This window comes from Haplochromis burtoni, unplaced genomic scaffold (genome assembly GCF_018398535.1).
Source record: "Haplochromis burtoni strain Fernald_Lab_line unplaced genomic scaffold, NCSU_Asbu1 Contig_128, whole genome shotgun sequence".
Taxonomy (NCBI): Eukaryota; Metazoa; Chordata; class Actinopteri; order Cichliformes; family Cichlidae; genus Haplochromis; species Haplochromis burtoni.
The window spans coordinates 601,833-621,639 of NW_024582489.1; the positions used below are offsets into that span (position 1 = coordinate 601,833).

Below are 19,807 nucleotides of genomic sequence, written 5' to 3' on the forward strand. Positions count from 1 at the left end.
CACGCACGCACGCGCGCACACACACACACACACACACACGTCTTATAAGATGTGTGTCTCTTTCTTCCTGTGATTGAAGCCACTTATCAATCATTTCCTGGTTGATTAATTGGTGGAGCGGCTCTACTGGCGAATTAATCACATCTGTGTGAGAGACTTTGTTTGATTAGCGTCACTGAGGAGACTGAAACCAGGACATTAGGTGGAACCCAGTATGAGCTAAAGCCTAAATTATTTACAAGACTATAGCTGTAGTCACGTTTCTCCATAAAGACTTATTCGACTTTTAGTTGGATGCTGATGCGACTTCATTAGAATGGGATAAGAACAACACCCCCACTACCCTTATTTTGTGGATAGGATTCATTAAGGTGCTGCTGTTAGACAGACCATTCAAGATCTTTGTCAGTGTGCGTTTGTCATCTCCACTCACTAACTTTCTTCCCTACATCTTCATGGCTCATTGCTCCCAAGCTTAATCTCTTTCTCTCTCCCACACACACACACACACGCAGATATATTACCACCATCTCGTCTGATCGGAAATATCAATTTGCATTTATCTAAAATTCACAACCAGCACGATGCACATTTATACACGTTACCATGTAACTCACGCTCAGGGAGACCTTGTCCTTGTTCTTTTCAGTCTCACTTTCTCCTGCTTAGATTGAATGGATGATTATGCACGTGGCCGCCATAAAGTGAAACCTGAAGTTAAAACTCTTGAGTTACTCCTCTACAACCCCCCCCCCCCCCCCCCCCACCCACCCCACCCCCACGTTGATACATGCTCTGCTTTTATCAGACCACAAAGTGATGGAGTACAAAGCCAGCCACATTACCAGAGGAGCAAACACAATGATTTAGAGATGAAAAAAGCAAATGTGAGATAAAAGAATTTCCTGTGTTAATATACCAAAGTGTTTATTGTTTACAGAAAATCACCATGTTATCAAAGGACAATGCTTTCACTGGGGACCTGAGGGAAATGTGATAAAAGGAAGGAAGGAAGAAGCTGTTAGAGTACACACACAGACACACACACACACAAACCAACTGTTCCTCCATCTCCTCTTTAAATTTATGTTGCTTCATCCAGCCAAAGATGAATGCCATCTATAAATCCAACCATGCATCTAATATTTAACTGTGCTTTAACAACCTACAACTACACTATCATACAGATTTTCACACTGAACTGCAAATGTCAAATGTTTATTGGTCATTCTACAATAAGGTTTAAGTGCAGAACTGATGCATGAACTCTTATCTGAGTGGAAATTATTTACATTACTACTGTTGGGAAATTTTTTAAGAGCACATAATCCACTTACCCCCACAAACATCTGCGGAAATACTTAAAAAAAAAAAATCTGTTTACACCCTGTTAGCCACAGAGTTCACATCAGACTCAGAATACTTTATTAATCCCAGAGAGAAAACTGTTTTGTTATAGAAAAGAAGGCACTCAAAGTGCAATGTTACACTCAAATAAAATATTAAAAAGTTAAAACAATACTATGTTCAAATGAAAACAGTCTAGGCATCATTAAATGCATGGAAAGTGGAATATCACCAGAAGATTGGAAATATGTTAGTGTTGAGGCTCACACTCAGACTGACGATATGCCCCAGACTAATACACCAATAATCACGTAAGTCAGGTTAAATCGCTATAATAAAATATGCCAGCATATGCACGAAATGCACAGAGAATAAAGGAACGGGGACAAGTTCAGAGAAATGCATCTCTAAAGAAATTCCACTCGATCCAAAGTTGCCTCTAATTAGTTTATAGCAAGTAGGACATAAATATAATAGCAGTCTCTGGTTTAGTTTCTTCTTTGGCATGTATTTTGAAACGATGAAAAGAGTTTTTGTGCACACTGTCTGTTTTATGTCAAAAATAAACAGAAAGAAAGGTTGCTTTAACATTTCATTCCTGGTTTATTTGTTTGGTAGTAATATAAACACTAAATGCAGATTTATGAATTGTGGGGAAAGCAAATCAATAATAAAAGAAGCTTTAATAGAAGAAATCGGGCAGTAATTGGCCTTTTTCCATCAGTCTCCAAACAATTCTATGCTGATTTAATGCTGCACACAGCGTGAGCCAGCAAACAGGGCAATGGAGAGAGTTTGTTATCACAGAATCTAGTCAAAATAACACCACTATGCAAAATACGACTCCAGTAAAATTAGAACAAGCTCATTGCAGCAGCCATGTGGAGAATTTAGATCATGGAAAGGAACAAACTGATATGATTGTCCAACGTCTGTGACCCAGGTGCTAAAGTGAGTTTTCTGATGTTCTTGTATGAATGGTATGTGTTTGGTTGGCTGACTGAGATGTATTGTGAAAGGGCTCTGTGGAAATTATAAAGCTAAACTCTTCATGAAAGTTAAAAACCTAAATAGTGCCTTATATTGTGCTTTATCTGCTGATGTGGTTCTCCTATCCGAACGATCTTATTCTGTGGCTGCTTCTTCCACTTCTGCTGCCTACGGTGTGCAGCAGGGTTCAGTTTTGGGGCCTGTATTGTTTCTGTTCCACCTGTTTCTTCTTCAGTTCATTTTTAATGCATCTACTGTATTTTAAGATGTTTCTAAGCTACAGATCCTCTGTGGGTGCTTAGAATCTATTAAAAAGTTGGATAGCACACCATTTTCTCCAAATTAATGACAAAAACAGAAACCCTTCTTTGGGCCCCAAACAGATTTATGCCTAGTGTAATGACACTCTAGGTCCTTTTGCAATTGTTGCCAAGTCTTCCACGAGGAACATTGGAGGTGACTATTTTTACCTTGGATGTTCATATTAAATCTCTGCTACATTCTTGTTTTTACTCACTTGAACTCACTTGGTCTGAAATGAAGATTGTTGTTAATGCCTTCATTTCATTGCATTCTGATTACTGTAATTCTCTGTTCACTTGTCTTAACAGAATCTCCTTGTAATGTTTGCGGGTTCCCAGATAGTTTTCTACATGTCCACATGTCCCACAGATGTTGTACTGTTGTATTGGCTCCCCATGAACTTCACCGTCCTGTGTAAGATTCTGGTTTTGACATTTAGAGCACCTCATGGACAAGCACCAGCATACATCAATGAACTTTTACATCAACATTATCCCCAGCAAGACCCTGAGATCATGTAAGGCAGAGAACTAAAAATGACAGAGCTTTTGCAACAGTGCCCACCTGAACCTTATTTTTTTTAAGTGTTTTTTGAATAGATTTTTACTTTTACAGTTGTGCAAAATAATATTAATTGTGTCAGACCCTTTTGGATTTTTATATTAATGTAAAATGAAGTTAAACCTATTTTCAAATTGTATAATCAGGATTTAAAAAAAACCTATAAAAATATTCATTAACAGATGATTTGACCCACTGATTCAGCTCTAAACATAACATCTCTGACATTCAGTGATTATTGAAATGCAGGTTGAGTTGTTGAAGTCGTTTTCATTCTGAAAGACTTTTGTCACCACAAGGCACACTGCAGCACGCTCCAAATGCCAAGTGCTGCTTCCGCCATCCTGAGTCAACAGCTTCCTGGACTCCATTCATCCCTTCCTGTGTCCATCCATTCATGACTGCTCTCATCTCCATACAGCTGGCTTTTTTGGCACAACAACTCTTTCAATTAAACAACAATGCAGAAAACAACCCAACAGTGGGTCCGTGGTGCAAACTAACTATTTCCATATTTCATGTGCACCTAATTTTCATGCACATACGGCACACTGAGAACCAGCAGGCAGTAGGCTTATAATTGGGGCACCCATAAATAAGATAGAGAGCAACACCTGGATTTCTGCTGATTTGTTTTGCAGGAGATGCATGTGTAAATAAACTGGTGGCATTTCATTTTAATAACGCTGTACTCTGCTGGTGTCATCTCGCCTTCTTTCACCTTTAAATAACTTCTTCGCACTCTAATTCCAGAGATTCGGTCTGCTTTTCCTTCTCAACTTTCTCTAGATTCAGAATATTTTAAATGTGGCAGATGCAAGAAACTGTCTCTCTCCTCTATCTCAGTCTGACTAGTGACAGAAAGAAAAAAGCCACTGAAGACAGCATTGTCCTACACCAGTGTAGGTATATAGTGCTCTGAGTACGATGTTGCCCCTAATTGATTTCTTATTTGTTTTTTTGTTCATATTTGTCACACTTATGTTACAAATCAAATAAGCTTAATATCTGACAAAGGTAATGGGTATAAATACAAAATGTTTTTAAATGACAATTTCATTTATTAAGGGAAAAAAAAAGTTAGCCAAACCTACTTGGCCCTGTGTAAAAAAAGTAATTGCCCCCCTCATTAAATATCAAATTACCCGTGATTTACCACATTTTATTGAAAGATGAGTTCAATTTCACTAGCCACACCCGAGCCGAGAGGAGATTAGTGCCACACCGACTGCATAAAGTGTTTTGCTGCCAAGAGTGGAACAACCAGTTATTATGTTTAAGGGGTAATTACCTCTTCTCATGGGGGCCAGGTAGGCTTTTGATAGATTTGCTCCTTTAAAATGAAATAAAACATTGATAAACATATATTTTTTTTAAATATTAAAATGTGTTTGCTCATCTGAAACATGTACATGTGACAAATATACTCACAGTTAAAAGTTATCAAACAACACCAGTCCTAACCTCTGTCCTGTTCATAATTCAGTGCAATGCCAAGCATTTGACTTTCCTTTACAAAAGTCCAAAGAATTGCTTCCAAGTGCCTCCTCAGCTCTGCGCTCACATTCATTAGAAAGAAAAAACAAAAACAGTGATCAATGCGATGCCTGTGTGTGTGTGTGTGTGTGTGTGTGTGTGTGTGTGTGTTGTGTGTGGGTGTGTGGTGTGTGTGTGTGTGTGTGTGTGTGGTGTGGTGTGGTTGTTGTCAAAAACAAAACTGGACTAGCTGATAAACATACCGATGTTCATATAAAAAAAAAGAAAAAGAAAATAAAATCAATACTCATCTACTCCATCTGCTGCAACTCTCACAAAGCTTGCTGATGGAAATAAAAGCCTTTATGCGCGTGGTTGTATGCATCACATTGTGAGGAATGTAGACCCCTATTAATCTGAACACTGACTAAATTCAGTAGACTTTGAATATGAGGATTGTTTTGCGCATAATGAAACACGACTGCACTGTAAAGTTAAGAATACGGGACCAATAAAGCGGAAAGGAACTTAGAGAGATACATAAACTGAAGAGAAGTGCCCACTTTTGTGAGTCATGCCAAATACGAGGAGGGAGACGCAGGTAGATTGTGCATCATATTAGTCTGAATGACAGTCTTGTGGGGCAACCCCTCCCACATACTGGCACAGGATATTCTTGCTGAGAGGAACGGATGCCGGGGGAGAACCAAAAAGTCTGATTCAGGATCAGTGTGTCGTTCAACACTAGTCTTCTTCAATCTGGAGAAAAAAACAAGACTGAATCTGTTACAGTCTGGAAGCAACACAACAAATTTCTCCCTGACTCAGTGACCCCACCGATGCTAATGTTTTCCCTTTATTTGTAGCTTAAACATGACTTATTCCCTCAGGTCACACTGATTTAAGAGGTAAACAGTTTAATGACAGATGAAGGGGTTGTGACGATGACACATGCAGCTCCACGATGGCTCAAAACTTCAGCATAGCCAAGTTCCCGTCCAAAATAATGAGGACAAGATGCGTAGCCAAACTCTGAACTCGGTGCCCAATTTCCAAAACAATCCTAAATGTTGCCCATTACAGCTCAAAAACTATACTGTTGCCATTTGGACCAGCCATGTTCAATAAGCTCTGCGTGGAAAGTGTCCAAAATATCTGCTTATGGCCCAGGTGATAAATTAACTTGATGCTCATAAGCTTGCCTCATGGGGAATAATTCTGGATGAACAAGCTTCTAATCATTTTTGTTAATTTTTGGTTTGCAACCTTTTGACTTTTTGCGTATTTGTTGTCATGCCTGGAGAAAGAGAGAGCTGTGGGCGTAGTGACAAAGCCAGCAGGCGCTGGGCCACCGGGCTTCGAGGTAGCCCAGTTTCCACAGCAGGTGCAGAACCATCATGGTGCAGACCCACACCGCTTTGGCCTGCTCACCATTTCCAGCCTTAGACACCACTGCACCCCCATGGGACTGCCTGCTAAGAATAGAAGCCACCATGAGCCTCTGTCCTTCTCCATGTGTCGGTGTGTGTAGACATGCATATCCTTCAGGCTGCTCATGCTGCGCATACTACAAATTGCAGAAAGACATGCTTAAAACAACTGTGACATCACCTGAGCCTTACTGAAACAGTGACTGGACTGAAACGATGACCCAGAAAAAAAAAAAGACACATTACACATCTCAGTGATTCTAAGCAGTGTTTTAAAAGTCTTATGTCACTCTCAGGCTTCCCAAGCTTGCTTGCATGGAGTTTGACAAGCAGGAGGAACATGGAAGCAGTGTAGTGTCCAGTGTATTTAGAGGTGGCAATGGCATTTTTTAAAAAAGCACATTTCATGACATGTAAACTCAATGTACTCAACATAGAAGATCAAAACATAAAAAACATGTGCAGGTTTACAGTGCCTTAAGGCAGAATAAGGGAAAAAGTCTGGGTGTCTGACCAGATGTGGCACCATGTTTAGTCTTTTATTGTTAGGGTTAGGAACACAGATGTGGCTCTTTCACAAGTTCAACAACAAATAAAATACGCTTGTAAGACTTCATGGCTTGATGCTTCATGCTTTCTTGACACAAATTTGGAAGTACCTCGCGCCTTCAGACAGTCTCTTCTCTGAGGCTTTCGTGGTGTTGCGCTAACATTTCAGGGATATTAATAGTGATGTGAACAAAATAAAAGAAAGACAGAAAGTGCGGAGGGAAAGGTTACATCTGTTGTTTGACTATCCATGGAGCACCTCACGCTGATGCTTTTTACTTCTTGAGAATTACAGTAGTGAGTGACGGAAGCGGAGCTTTTTCCAGCTCTTGAACACAAGTCTGTAGTTTCCATAAAGCGACCAGCAGCAATTATCCTACTTGTTCACATGAGTCAGGACTCCCTTGTATGGCGAGATCAGCTCATGCTAATTGGTGTTCAGGAACAGGCATATGTACCACTGGCTTGCAGTCACTCAAGCCCAAATGCCAAAAGTCTTTCTGACAGCATACATGTACCTAAGAGGTCTCAAAGGAGCAGAATTTGTCAGCATGCCATGTGCAGTCTGTCAGTCTCTAAAAGCCAAGAGGAGACTCTGAAAAGACAGGATGTGTAGCGCTGTGCTGTCTTTGGAAACACTATAATTTACATTGTGTGTATGTGTATGCGCATGCACGTGTTGCAAGTAAGGTGGACTCTCCTCAAGACTAGAGGAAGCAGACTCTTTAATATTTCAGAGCAGTGATAAATAAGTCAGACAGACTGCAGACAGATAAGGTGACTCTGTGGGCTGGGGCGAGGGGGTGCAGGGAGGATGATGAGGAGGGGGACAGAGGTATAAAAGCAAAGGGAAGGGGGGAAATAGATATAGCAAGGTGGCGAGAGACACACCAGGTAATAGAGCAAAAAATGAGAAGACAGGTGGAATAGCAATGGGGAAAACACAAAAGAAAAACGAGACATCACTGGCAAAAAAACAGAAGCAGAGGGGAATATCTGCTTTAAAACCTACTTTAAACATTTCAGCATACAGTGAGGGATATGAGTATGTAATAGACAATCACACCTAAAATAGTTCAACAGATCAATCAAGTCTGTGATGCAGACGAAGAAACCCTGTCCTTCACTGTTCCCAATTCCTCCCTCACACACAACCTCCAGCTGCACCTCCAGCACGAAGCTGGAGACACTCGGGGCGAATGACAGACTTTGATTTCTGTTTCTGCGGACAAAAGGGATCACGAGGGGATCCAAAAGTGAGAAGAGATGAGTAGGTGAGGCGGAAGGAAGGGGGGGAGTGGATGCAGCGATGGAAGGGAGGGGACGAGAGGGAGAGAAAACAGAGACAGTTACTGTAGGGAAAGGTCAACAGAGGCACAGAGCAAGTGTGAGAGAGGAGATGAAAAACAGGCCGAAAGAGGTGGAAAAGTACGGCATGCTTTCTTGAGGGGGAGGAACTGCCCCATGGTGCCGTGGCCTTCGGTCTGGCAGACTTATGATCAAAAGATGATAAAGCTCCACTGGCACTTCAGCCTTGTAACTTGCTATGTTTAGCTTCTGTCAGCTCTTTTCTTCAGACAGATTCCTTAAGTCTGTGAACCTACATAGACATGGTGCAAACAGGAGTTTTGCTGCCGTCCTGGAAAATCTTTAGGCTCCGAGCAAGGCACTGCCTTTCAGCCCATCCGGTTTTATCCTCATCTCCCTTGAAAGAAATAGTTTCTTGCCCGCCTTTTCTCCACCTCCAAACAGCAGCTTTAAGCTCCCTCTTCCACTATCTTCACTTATACTTCTGTAAGCCAGGAGCATTTTTATTTCTCAGCTTGTCTGTCAGTCCCTCTCATCTCCGCAACTCTCTCCCTCTCTTTCTGTCCTCCTTCTCTCTCCTTCCCTAAATAAAGGCACATTTCAACCAAGCCATTATTTTCCCCTTTTTTCTCTCACCCTCAATAAAGCATCTCTCCCCTTCTGAGCAGCATTAGTATAGCTACCAGTTCTGCTTCTGGATAAACTCATTAAATCAACTCAGGAAGAAGGCAACATACATATTTCTCTGGGTAAGATGAAGGTACTGGACGGTTAAGCAGATACAGGGTTAGAGAAATCTAAAAAAAAAGCCCCCCAGAAAGGAAAAGATAGCTTAATTGAACAATTAAACACATACAAATGATCAGGATGTGGATGATGTAAAAAAAGAATAAGAATCCACAGAGAGAATTTAATCCCACTATCCCCAGTGGGATTATGGTAAATCTAACCTGCCCTGCTGTCTCTTCTGCTCCTTATAGCCTCAGCTCAGAGTTGAAGAGTGCAGGGATCCTGTGAGCCTTGAGGTGTTAGCATTATCCCTATAAGGTTCCTCTGCACCACAGTAATCAATTACTATTCCTGCTTATCTGCCTCTAAAACTACCCATCCATCCAAAGCCATCACCAGCCCATGATCCAGAGCACAGGGAAGGAAAGATCCTTTAATCGACACAGGATGTAGTATTCTGCAAAACTTTTTTAGGCAAACTACTAAAATGAGACTTAAAAGACCATAAATAGTATGTTAAATAAAAAAGGATTTGAAGTTATATTTTGCATAACAGATTTGCTCTCGGTCAATCATCAGAGTGAGGCAGCAGTACATGATTGTTCCAAGGATTTCAGAAAACTGGCCACAGAATGAATCTGAGAGTGATCAGACGCCTCTCTGATTGTGTTACATAAATCAAGGGCAAGAAAACTAAACTTTCCAACAACAGTGAAATGTTTGCCCTGTTTGGCAGTGTACCAGTGGATGTGGCAGTATGCAGTCATCACATTGCCACAGTTTAATTTATATTATTCCAATAACTATTTTGGGGCCAATGACTCACCAAAACCACACTAAAAATCAGAAAGATCTTAAATTCTTGGTCAAATTAGTAATTTTTTTTAAAAAATTTATTCAGAGTAATTTTTCAAGCATGGACACAAACACTCTGGATCAAGGTCCTTCACTGTGAAGATCTGTTGTTTTTAAATCTGAATGATTACTTGGGGGGGGTGGTAAAATAAAAGAAGCAATATCAAAACCTTTGAACATTTGTAACCCTTTCATTTTTCCACTTGGGTACATTGGCTGAAGTGTGTACGCCTTCACAAAAGACACACACTTTTTAATATTCATTGTTTTCAAACTTGTAGCTTTACTTATTAAGTCTGCGTCATCAATCAACATGTTATCCATTTGAAAGCTGTATGTCGCAATTTCAGGGCAGCACAGTAGTTAGCACTGTTGCATCCCACAGTGGGTTTGAATCCACCTCTTGGCCTGGGTCTTTCTGCGTGGAGTTTGCGTGTTTTCCCCATGTCCCCATGGCTTCCCCACAGTCCAAAGGCATGCAGTTAGCGGGGTTAGGTTAACTGGTGATAATAAATTGGCTGCAGGTGTGAATGTGAGCACAAATGGTTGTCTGTCTTTCTGTGTTAGCCCTGCTACCAACTGGTGACCTGTCCAGGGTGTACACTGCCTCTTGAACTACGGCAACTGGAATAGGCTCCAGCTGCCCCCTGCAACCCTGAACAGGAAAAGAGGAAGAAAGTAATAGATGGATGTTTTCAGTTCCACATTAGTATTAAATGCTGGTACATACTGAGATGTAAAGCAATGATAGTTTTAAACAAGAAAAAAGCCATTACATTTTTTATAACAGAAAGCACTTGGTGCTGTTATAAAAAATGAAGCTAATTTAGGTCACTAGGGTTAGAGGATATCACCAACCTGTTTCAGACTCTCTGAATGAGACCAACAACACCTCATGAGGCTTCATATATGCACTCAGTAGCTCACACTTCCACAGACAGGCTACGTGCAGGCCTTGCTCTAAACTTGCAGTGCCCTTCAGTCCCTGCTGGCATGCTTTAAGATTACACAAACAAAAAAGGTCAGACCAATAAAGATTGGAATTAACTCGCAATCCTATTAAGTTTATTTATTGCAGTTACTCTAATGAACATGTACACGTTTCCCCAGTCTGTTTACAAAAAAAGCCTCAATCTGCTTCTTTACCCTTCTACACCGTCCTCATTTTTCCCTTCCAATTATATCTTCAACCTCATCTGTTTGCTCTTTAGAATAAACAACTTCATCTAAAGATTGCAGAGCAGATTGTTCACCCAAAAGCCTTACTAGTTTTAGATTAGTGCCTCCTTTTCTTTTTTTTTTAACAGGAAACTCATTGAGGAGTGTTGTGCAGGGGGAATGAGGGGAAAAAAATCCTACAATCATGAATCTCAAAGGGCCATAATCAAGATTTCATGGCAGAGATCCAGCAAGACCCTGATATACAAACATAGATCGTCTGCCTGGGAATGAATGGACATCACACACACACACAAATGTGTGCATAACGTCCCTCTGCCTCCCAATTTTAATCACAAGCACAAGTTAATGACATTCTGGTCTTTTTTATCATATCCCATGAGCTTTTCTTATAGCATAAATTAAAGACAACCTGGCTCAGGATTGGTTCACCGCCGGGTTTATTCCAAGGTTTGTAGCTCACCGTTCTTCCCCTGAATAGAAACCATGTGTAATAATCAAACATTCATATCAGCTGCATTCCTTTTGTCTGGGTAGATCCAGTATGTGTGCAGCACATGTGTTTGGCAGACCAGCTGCAGCATGCTAACTTTAAATATACACACACAGACAAAAAAAGAAAAAAACAAATTCAAATTGAGATAGGGGAGAAATCGCATTTTATAAATAAAAAAAACAAACCATTCAGTCTTTTATGGGCAACAAGGATTAAGTGGTTAACTCTGTGTTGCCTCACAGCAACAAGGCTTTGGGCTTGAACCTGCCGGGTGGTTGGCTGGGGCCTTTCTGTGTGGAGTTTGTATGTTCTCCCTGTGGGTTTCCTCCAGGTAAGCTAATTTCCTCCCAGGTAAATTGATGGATGTGAGAGTGTGCGGTGGCCTGTCGCCCTATTTCACCCGAATGGGTAGATCCAGCCTTCCTGCAACCCTGAGCTGGTTAAGAAAATTGCTTAATGGTTTGACAGTTTGTTATGAGAGACCTTGGAAGCTTAAAAATTATCTAAGTTGGCTCACTCCACATCTGGGCATTTATACTGATAAGAGGCAGTGGCACACATCCAGCAGGCCTGTTTTCTTTTTAGGAGGATGCACCTGCCCTACCCGCAGGTCCAATTGGAGGAAGAGCCACAACTGTGAGCTATACAAATATCATGGCTCAGGCTTTTTGCGCACACAATCACACCAATGTTGCTAACTCTGAACAGCTGCAGCTCGCTACCTCCTCTTAGCCAACATTCTTCTCCCGCCATCCTTCACTGCCAGCGAGCAGGCAAACTCCAACTGACTCGTCTATTTTCCCAATCACACGCAGACAAACAAACAATTGAGTAGCTGGCGCTCGCACACAGGGTTAGGCTTCTGGAGCTGGATTCAAATTGTAGACAATGCTGTGTGAGCATTTTTTCACTTCAGCGCTTTATATAACAGCCATCCATGTGAACGCAGCCCCTCTCAAAAACAAAATGCAGCAGCCGGGTTCCAACCATGTGATTAGATTTAGAGACTGTTAATCACCTAGAAACACACATAAGACAGTCTAATAGCATTTTCTTTTGAGTGCTGCTGTAGGTGAGCATTGTAAATTCAGAGCAAGATTTGTAGCTTTTCTATGTTTGAAACTGGATTTTAAAGCTATAGTTTGAATGCATCTTTTGGTATTTAAAACTAGGGGAAAGCATCACATGGGGTAGCATTCTTGCTCACCATGAGCGTGGAAAGCAGCTGGCATGGCAGCGGGAGGGACAGGTTGACATGGCCTTGAAGACGAAGAGCTTGTGTGGCTTTCACTCACTGCCAACCCCCCTCGGAGAGAGGAGGAGTCGGAAAGAGGGGATTGAAAGGGTGATAAAGGGAAAACAGGGTGACAGACGGGTGGTTGGGGGGGGGGCTGTCACCAAAACACAACAGCTCTATTACCAAACCCACCATATAGCAACATCACAGCTCAGACTAGCCCTGCCCGATTAAGAGTGGGTGAGGTGGTGGGGGACAAAGAAAAGGAGAGCATCGCAAAGCTAAAACTTTGCGAATGACTCTCAAGTTGAGACCTCCTCTAAGAAGCACCACACGCACAGCGTGATGTCATGTGACGTGTTCGTGTGAAAGGTGACCTTGTGGCCTCTTTCTGCTTGGAGGAAGCTGTATATTTAGTTGGTGGGGTTTAGCTGAAGTGTTTGACAGCAAGGGTGTTAAATTATTGAGTAGTCAGTGCCAGCAGGGAAGGATGGCACACTGAGGCTGAAGAAGGTCCTCTTATCTGGTGCTACATGCTGTTGGCAAACACATACACACACACACCCATCAAACCTGAGAAATATATTTTTTAATATTTTACTAAATGCTCTTATCTTTTAAAGCGAGTGGAAGGGTTTAAGGCTATGCAGAGGCAAAGAAAATGTTAGTACAATTGAAAGACTGTACTAACATTTATTTCATGTAAAATGATGACAGAGGACAAGAGGAGATTACAGATGTTTACTCCAGGGCCAAACATTTAGGCTAGCTGACAGGCAGCAGCCTCATTCGTTCATTTATTTGCTGCATTTCACTCCTTGAATCCACTCCTCAGTCGCTCCCTGACAGTCTTGTCACCACAAATAAGGCGAACCTGACTACCCGGGACAAATTACCAAAAGGTCAGAAGACTTTTCGGCAGAACTCTCTGGCTGTCTGTTCTCTCCACTGCTGCACAAGTATTTTCCGAGAGAGCATGACCTCCCTGTACTCTCCACTTTCTGCTTCACTTGAATTCAAGGAGGGGCTGAAATGTTGTGTGTCAGCTTTCATCACAAGTGGCAGAACTGGGTACAACAGGGTAAGAGTAATAATGAGCAGTCGTACTGATTAGAATTAGATCCATTTCTCTCTTTTTTTTAAAAAATTGTTTAATAAAAGCAGTTTATGATGCAGTTTAAGAGCTGCTGCTAATGCTTTAGCCTCATCGGACTTCCAGAAAAGACTACAGCAGCACCACTGCACTCTGAATCCAATTATTTCCAATGGCTTGCACTGGGCTACGATGGTCTGTCAGTGCACTGATCAAAGGGCTAGTTAAACTTTGACCACTGCGCGCTGTGACTAATACCCAAGCGGTCAATAGAAACAAGGCTTCCAGTTGGGCGTCAATAGACCAAAGTGGAGAAAAGCTGATATTGTGTGCCTGAAGTCCCTGAATTATACTGCACTGGTTTGCTTTATTTTTTAAACCCTGTTAGTAAAGTCCCATCTTGGAAAGATGTTTTAAAGATGTCAGGTTGCTTGTTGATGGTAGGCAGTCTTTTTATTTAGAGACAACTTAAGCTTGTTTGTATTAATAGCTCAGTAGCTCTATGGTTTAAAGTTTTCTTAAAAGATAGAAAAACTGAGTGTTTGATGTGACAACACTGTTCAGACTTCTTCGCTTATGGAGGAGTGGTTATAAAACAACAAACCTTCAAGTTAAATTTCATTTTGGAGAGACTACAAAATCGCAGCGAGCCAAATCTACCGTGTAGGGCGGGTGGTGATCAAAGACTATACTCATGTGGCCAAAACAGCATAAAATTTTAGGACATTACAGAAGAGCTTTGCACCATCTTATCATCTGGAGTGAATTCTCAGTGCACAACTCCATGACTGATTTGACGTTTAAAAGAGATTAGCATTTCCTTCTCGGCATAACCTAGCTGTCATGGTTATTGATTTGAAGGTCTGTTAATTTGACACTAAAGTTTTCCCTTTCTGAACAAGTTTGAGGTCTACAAGTGGGCTACAAGCAGTCCGAGGAGACGACCTTCGAGGAGAGAACAGCCAAATTTAAATACAGTATGGTTTTTGGTTTTTTTATGTGAAAAGTAACAGAATTTTATCATTGCAACTTGTATTTAGAAGACGAGCATGAGGGTTTTTCAAATGTTTCCCTGTTTTGCTCTGCTCTGGCTTCCCAGGAGCAAGCACAGCAAATTGTATCTGAAATCCACATGACTCTCAATAGTGTGTTCCAGCATGCAAACAGCACAGTGGGCAATGGGCTGGCTGGCAGAACCGGTGCACCACATGAGACAAACTTATATCTGAAGTCTGCAATGACTGATTTATTGTCAGCGTTGGCACTATTTTCACACACTAGTTTCCATTTACTCTTGCTTTAGAGCTGTTTTGGGCAAAATCCTGAAGAAAATGCTGCTTTCCTTAGCTGCTAGACATCATCTGTACTGTCCAGTTAGGGCTTTTTTTGTTTGCCCAAAAGCACCACTGATGAGAGCAGTGTAAGTGAATCAAAAAGTTGAACTATTAAAAGCTCAGAAGAGCAGAGGTGAATAAAACACTTGTGCAATTCCTTTAACATAATAATACTTAATAAAGCTGATTACAACCTTTTGATTGTTTGCATTCAGCATTATTCATGTGACACTGGAGCATGCTTAGCGTGTTATATAAACTTTCTGAGTGTACTTGATGTGAAGCAGGCGGCTCTTCTTAATAGGTTTTTGGTGAATTTGAGCTTCTTGCTCAAGTCTTCTCTCTCTCTAACATCAAACTGCCCCTCTCTCCAACTGCTTCCTCTGCAAGCTTGCAACACACACATTAATATTCATACGCCCAGGCACATGTTGGTGTCCTTGGTCTTGCTACTCCTTCTCGCTCTCTCTATTTGCTCTCTCTCTCTCTAATCCTGTAAAGCCAACAGTGCAATTAGTCACATGCCGAGTCTTCTTTCATCTCTCCAGTGAGAGTGAGCTCAGGGGAAATTCAAACGGCTCGGTATCTACCCTTCTGGGGTAAAACACAAACATGTACATAGCCGCATTAAAATACCTCAAATTCAAACAACAGCCTTTCTGACTATAACGCGTCCTTGGGGTTTAAAAGGTGAACCATCATCGATCCCTTTTAAAAGTCTTGTCTTCTTTGCAACTCAAGGAACTGCACTAAACTTGAAAGCAAGTTTAGCCTTAAACTGAAGCAAAGGTAAACTCAGGACAAGCTAAGACTGAAAGGAGTCCTCTAAAAATGATCACCGTCCCTGTGGTTTCGACGTTATTTGTGCTTCTTTGCTCTGAACTCGCCGCAGTCACCTCCTTAGGAGTTAGGAGCCGTATCTATCACAACCCACTCACAAACTCCACTGATCGAAACAGCATGAGAGAGCGAGCTGTGATGGAAATCCACAGAACAAAAACTTAAAACGATAGGGAAACAGACGGCAAGAGAAAGCCCCCGCATTCAGGTTAAACAGGCTTATAGTTAATGTCTTCTCTATGCTCTACAGTTAAGGTAATTTTGCACTGCCTGAAGCCACAACCTGAGAGTGAGACGGGGAGGAGTGAAGTATGGCTCACTCTCTACATCCTGGTAAAGGAACAAATGGCTCATGTTGCCATTAAATGGACAGAGAGCCCAGGGTTATCACTTTCATGCAGGTTATTCCCACATGTCAGCTAAAAATCAATCTCCATTTAACTGATAAATCTCCTCACTGAGCCAGTATCTAATATGACGGGGACAGCCGAAGGTATGCTCACATTAAACACCGATTTTTAACACTTTGGAAACTGAATTTGCATTGTGTGTGTGTGTGTGTGTGTGTGTGTGTGTGTGTGTGTGTGTGTGTGTGTGTGTGTGATGCAAAAAGATAATGAAAGAAAAAAGGAGATTTCCAGATGTTATCAATCGCTCACTGATCATTTATTTATCTGGTAGTAAACTGATTGGTTCCAGTGAATTGGCAGAACATCAACAGAGTCAAACGAATGAAGACATCCATCTTCTGTTGCTACCTTCTATCCTCCAACCAGCTGAAAACGAAGCGCAGTACAGGCTGGCCATCTGAATTCATCTTAATTTGGCATATGATGTGCTTTTCAGAAGAATGCACAGATAGCAACATTAAAGAAACGGCTCACGCTCTAAACTTAATTTATCATGAAGTGAGAAAAAGCACAAAGGAAGACTTGGAGGTTCTGTAACTGGGAAAAGGATGGCAGACAAAGAACGGCGGTGAGCTTGTCAACATCCTGAAAGAAGAATCAGAGCGATGATGATGTGAATCGCCACTTTGACTCAGAACTTTTAGAATAAAAATCAGAGCAAAAACAGGAAGTAAACACTGCCTTGAGTGGAAGTTATCAGCTTTATATTCGGGCAGCCATATGCACAAGTAATCATGTTATCACGGGTGGGCAGACCTTTTATTGTATCAAATCATGCACTCATTCACTACTTGCATTCAGGCAATTCTATGAAAGTCTTGTATTGTGAGCTCTTTGGCTAAACACAAAAACTATTGGACACTTGGACAGCGCAGTTTGGCAATATAAAAACAAATTTTGCAGCCATTTACATTTGGATGCGCCAATCTTCTTCCTCTCACCTGTCTATGTTTTTATGGTTTTCTTTCTATTCCATGCTTGGGTAATGACCATCAGTTGTACGCTACTTCTTGTGAGGCCTTGTACCATACTTTGCGTCTACTGAAACGGCCTAAGTAATTCACTAAACAGATCCAGTCATGTGAAAAGTAAAGTTTCTCACCGGACTCCTGAGAGAAACAAAGTACATCCAAACTGCAGCCAGGTAAACTGCACCTCTATAAAAGTGGAAGGTTTGGTAAGCTTGCTGTTCTGGAGCATTTAGTTTACGGTTAAAACTAAGCTACAATCTTCCCAGGAATGGGCATCCCCAAAAACTCAGACTGTGCAATGTTCAGAGGGCATGTTTAAAGTTCATGACAGCAGAATCAGAAAAAGACTGAACAAGTGTGACTTGTTTGGACAGCTTCTCTAAAAAGAACATGGCACCCTGGCAAAGCTGCATCTGATTAAACCACAAGATATCTGGAGCAACGTCCTTTGGACAGCTGAGACCAACTTGGAGACGTTTGCTGTAATGCAGAATGTCTGATTTGGAGAAAACCAAACACAGCATGTGAGCACAAACACCTCATACCAGCTGTCAAGCATGGTAGTAGAGGAGCTACGATTGCCACCTTGCAGTCACCAAGTCTGAACATGAACTCCTCTGTATACTAAAGTATTCTAGGGTTTCTCGTGAGACCATATTTCTGACAGATAAAGGTTGTGCTAGCACGACAATTATCCCAAGCACACCAGCAAATCTGCAACAGAATATTTGAAAAAGAAAAGAATAAAAATGTTGCAATGAGCCAGTAAAAAAGTCCAGACCTCAACCTGACTGAAATGTTGTGGTGGGGCTTTAAGAGAGCTGCGTATAAACAAATGCCTACAAACCTCAATGAACTGAAGCAATCCTGCAAATAAGACTGGGGAAAAAATCCTCCACAAGGAGTGAGACACTGATAAAGTCATGCAAAAAACAACTGGTTCAAGTTAATGCTGCTAAATAGTGGTTCTGTGAGCTAATCACAAGGTATAGATAAGAAGCAGTTTCTCCACAGGACTCTATCATGTCAGGTGAAAACCATTTGACATGACTGTAAATACAGAGCAATTATGGATGCAGCTTTTTAATTCAGTTTGACTTTTTGGAGAACAGCTATGCAAGCTGTTTGAAGCTTACTGCCTGCCTTTTCCAGCTACATCACTAAAAGCAGGAATGAGAAAGATACCAATCTTGTACTGATCAATTTCTTGGCAAGAAAGCATCTATTTGCCTGTCAATAATAGGATACAGTAATTACAAGAGCGTTTAGTGCCTGCCCTCACTCACAGCACCGGTACATGCATTAACAATAACGGATTGCAGGAAGAAATTGAAAGCTTTGTGAAGCCAAGATGATGAATCAATATTATAAATACCAACCAGAGCTGGTATGCAGGTAAACTGTCAGCTGTTCTGATAAATCCTTCAATGTCCTTTTTCTTTAAAAAGACAGACATCACACACATGTAGCCTCTTAGTAATGGGCATTGGCTGCTTTTCTTTATGTTATGGAATTATCACGTTTTTTACCTGACTTGGACATCAACACAGGCCACTTTTTTTTTTAATTTCCTGTAATTAAATAGTTATCAGTTAACATTAATCAATTATATAACATAACCACTGGTGGCAGCCTTTATTGTAGTTTAAACTACAATTTCCTCCTCTGAGTTGATTGTATTTCTCTATTTTAGCATGCTCACACCGCAGTGAAAGTGGACTTTACATTTTTGTCCATTACGGGATTTGTAAACATCCAAGAAGGGCTAAAGTCTTGGATGCTAAAAAGATGCTGGCACAAGTCCGACATTGCTTTAATGACTGTGTATATGTGGCCTGGATGAGCAGAGTGTGTGCGCATACGTGCGTGTGTAAAGAAATTGAAGCATTTGACACCTCACTAACAAGCCAGCTGAGACAGCCAGTATCCTGACGCTGCCTTGGGCCACACAGCATCACTCCGCTTAATGCCCTCTGGCTAAATAAATAAGTATAAATATAAAAATATCTACATCCACCAAAGAGAGGAAGTTTTTTATGTTTATTTATTTATTTATTTTTCCGAAGGCTGCTGACTGGCAACCATTTTCCACACTTCAAAAGAGGGCGTGGGAATAAACCGATGCCCATGGACATGCAACGATAAAGCAGACTCTCACATCCAAAGGCAAATCCTAAGCATCTCTTCTCGCTCTTCCCACTCGCCACCGATGCTCTCCCACCCGTTTTCTCTCTTTTTTTCCCCTGGCAGATCAACAAACATATCTCCTACTTATTTTTCTTAAACACATGTATGGTGAGCTGTGGCAGCGCTAACAGGTTAGGCCACTGATCGCTAAAAATGAACTCCACAGAGGAGGGAAGGAAGCCATGAGGGGAAACCCAATCCAATGACCACTTTTGGTCAAAAAGCTGCAGCATCCAGCGTTGCGGCCTAAAATTTAATTTCCCCTAGTAGAAAAGCCACCTCGATGCCTTTAGCTGCCTATTTTTAGTATGTTATCATTTAGCTTCAATCAGAGTACAGCAGTCAACCTCAGGAGTGAAGATTGTTGCAGTGAGACAATAAAAAATAAAAAAAAAAGCACTGAGCTCCACCAGAAGTGGCTCATCAGAAAGAAGAGAAGAGAAGAGAAGAGAAGAGAAGAGAAGAGAAGAGAAGAGAAGAGAAGAGAAGAGAAGAGAAGAGAAGAGAAGAGA

The 19,807-nt window shown here is 41.3% G+C and overlaps 1 protein-coding gene and 1 long non-coding RNA gene across 2 annotated transcripts in view; both read right to left on the reverse strand.

The window, feature by feature from the left end:
- The window catches only part of ppm1lb (protein phosphatase, Mg2+/Mn2+ dependent, 1Lb), a 51,015-nt gene that overhangs the window by 28,909 nt on the left and 2,299 nt on the right, over window positions 1-19,807 (reverse strand). The gene's annotated exons all lie outside the window — the stretch shown is intronic.
- Window positions 8,596-19,801, reverse strand: LOC121815078. The gene is made up of 2 exons (XR_006054772.1): window positions 10,407-19,801; window positions 8,596-10,203 (listed from the first exon to the last, which is right to left on the reverse strand). It is a non-coding gene; the product is annotated as an uncharacterized LOC121815078 (long non-coding RNA).